The following is a 3,074-nucleotide window of genomic DNA, read 5'->3' as shown; positions in this document are numbered from 1 at the left end:
CATAAAAAAAACCAGGGGAGGCCAGTGTCTTGCTGAGTAGTTTGAACATGTTAACTTTGTATCTGTTTTCTCAGGGGGCTCCTCTTTTCCTACACCCCAACCAGCACACACCCGTTTAGGTTTTAGTCATCAGCAACAGACCCAGACAGACTTGCCTGGCACATCTTTCATGAATTTCCTTTTCCAAAACACTGGCGATTCACAGTCCTGCCATCTCCTTTTGTCTTACACTAATGAATTTCCATTTACTCAGCCAGCTTTCACTTAACTGTGTAACAATTCTGAATTTACAATACCGTTCCCAAGAATGCTTAAATCACCCCCGCAATCCTGGCTCAACACATCAATTTTACTACTTTCCCAATTGTCAATTAAATCCCATTTACTGCAGACTTACTTCCCTATAGCCACTGAATTTGCTGGAGTTGCCACTTTATCAGGAATTTTGAACAAGTCTGTCAATTCAGTTCTATCCCTTTAAATCCCCAGATTCATGCTTTGCTTAATATCGGCATGTTCCCTTTTACCTTGCCCTCCTGGGCGTGATTCCTTTCTGGTGAGAAGACGGACCCCCTTTCCACTCATCCTAATGTGCAGTGCTTGTCTGAGGCGCGTGGGACTTAACTCTTTTGGTGCCAGCCTGAGTTTTTCCAGTGTTCCAGAGTGTGATGGCATCCTGCCGGACTCCCCTCAAGGAGTGCAACGTAACAGGGCCCAGGATCAGCACCCTGTTACACCCTCTGATTATGAGGCCTTTCCCACTAGAAGTCAAAGATTCCACAATACCTTTGAAAAATAGTGAGGACTGAGACAAAACATCCAAGACCTCTCCACTGTAGCTGGAGAATAAGGCCCTATGAATTAGAGATGAGAAAGACCTGTTTATTCATATGGGCCGCAGAATAGAATTGGTCTCTAGAGCACATGATGCAACACTTGGTCTATTATAATCTCTTGACTCCTGTCCCTGATAAGGTGCACCCTGGAAACAGATTTCTGCAGCGAGAATCATCCTGCCCAGTCCCTCTTTCTGTCTGTCTGTATGTTTTTTCTTTCTTTTTTGAGATCCCTCTTCAAATTCCTGATCAGAAGTTTGAAGCAACCAAAGAAATGTATGGAGAAATGTAAAGTGCCCCATCTGGGGACAAATAATCCACAACACACTTCCAGGCTCGGCAGTGCTATGTTTGCCAGCACCGCAACTGAATGAGACCTGGGTGCCGTGATAGACAACAAAATGAACATGAGCCACCAATGCGATGCTGTAGCTGGCAGAGCTAATCAAACACTGGCATGCATCTACCGAGGCATCTCCAGCAGAGCTAAGGATATCATCCTCTGGCTCTGCCTGGCCGTGGTGAGACCGCAGCTGGAGTACTGCATCCAGTTCTGGGCGGTGCACTTCAGGAAGAATGTGGAAAAGCTCGAGAGAGTCCAAAGGAGGCCCACGCGCATGGTTAGAGGCCTAGATACTAGGTCATAGGAGGAGAGACTGAAAGACTTGGGACTGTTCAGCCTGGAGAAGAGAAGACTCAGAGGGGACTCAGTGGCAACTGTTAGTATATCAGGGAAGTACATCAGGGTCTGGGGGAACAACTATTCACCAAGGCCCCCCAGGGGAGGACAAGAAATAATGGGCACAAAGAAACTGAAGATTGCTTCAGGCTAGACATAAGGAAAAACTTCTTTACAAGTCTAGTGCTGAGGTTTTGGAACAGGCTCCCCCCAGAGGTGGTACAGTCACCCGCCCTGGCAATCTTCAGAACGCATCTTGATGCCCATCTTGCTGGGGTCATCTGACCCCAGCGGTCTTTCCTGCCCAAGTGCAGGAGGGCTGGACCCGATGATCTGTAAGGTCCCTTTCCAGCCCCTAACATCTATGAATCTATGACTCTGTAAGAAGCCCCACTGAAGCCCAGTGTCTTCTCAGACAGGACTTCGGGAATTTCCCAGAGCGTGGTGTAAATACAGTTGTGATGCAAATGTGATCTATAACTGGCATTGTTTATATACTCACTGTTCAACCTCACCACTTTGGTATAGGTGGCCTCTTCTAATCTGGGATGTAAAATGGAGATTACAGAAGTAATTAGATCATTCATATTTAGACCCTAAAGGACTGAAGAAGTCAAAGGATACTGTGGCCTGAGAATTAGATATTTCTAATGTTGCATTTAGTAATGTTTAAATTCACAATGCAGTGAAACCGTTCATGTTTTCCATGTTATATGACAGACCCTTAAATTTTGGGTTCCAGTTTGTTTATTTTCCCCCTTCCCCTAATTAGCTTGGAGGTGATGACGAGTTTTATGTTGTCCCCCTTTAGTTATACTTAAATTCACCTTTCCTCTGTAGGCCCGATCCCTCAGTCACGTCCTATCACCCCCTTTCACGGTCTCTTTTCCTAGCTCTGCTGCTGGAATTACCCTGTGCTCTTTCCTTTGGGGCGACCTGCTGTGCCGTGTCCGAGCCGACCGGGGCCTTGTGCTGTGCTCCCCCCACATCCCCCCACAATGCCTGGGATGCTGTGTACCCCTGTCCAGGACACAAAGAAATCATAACGGTGCCGTGTGCACCGGGCTACTGACCACAGCAAGATCACAGGCCCATACAGAGAACCCTTTGCATCCTCTGCATGGATGACAGCCGGGCTCGCTGTGCGGCTGAGCCCGTCTCAGCAGCCTCACCCCTGCTCCGGGTGCCGGCCCGTGCTGCACTTCTCCCACAGCCCCGGGCCGGTTCCCAGCCCGGATCGGTTCATTTAGCAGCAGCTCCCTGCCGCCTTCCCCTCGCCCCTCGCCCCTCGCCAAGTTGGGGCGGCTGATCTGCATAGCCCCGCCCAGGAGGGCAGGTCCTGGCCAATGGGGAGCCGGCCCTGGCTGGAGGCGGGGGTGCCTGTCCCTCCGCAGGGGTCCAGCTATTGCAAGTCGGTTACATCAGGCGAGGGGAGCGTCGCCCGGCAGCCCCCAGCCCGTGTCCGCCCGCAGGTAAATGGGGGCCCGGGCTGCCCCGCTTCCTTCCCCGGGGCGAGTGCGCGTCTGCCCGCTGCCGGCGGGGGCGGGGGGGGGGGGGGG

Source organism: Gavialis gangeticus, unplaced genomic scaffold (genome assembly GCF_001723915.1).
Source record: "Gavialis gangeticus isolate Ggan-Ray unplaced genomic scaffold, GavGan_comp1, whole genome shotgun sequence".
Classification (NCBI taxonomy): Eukaryota; Metazoa; Chordata; order Crocodylia; family Gavialidae; genus Gavialis; species Gavialis gangeticus.
Note: the sequence above shows the minus strand (reverse complement) of the source record.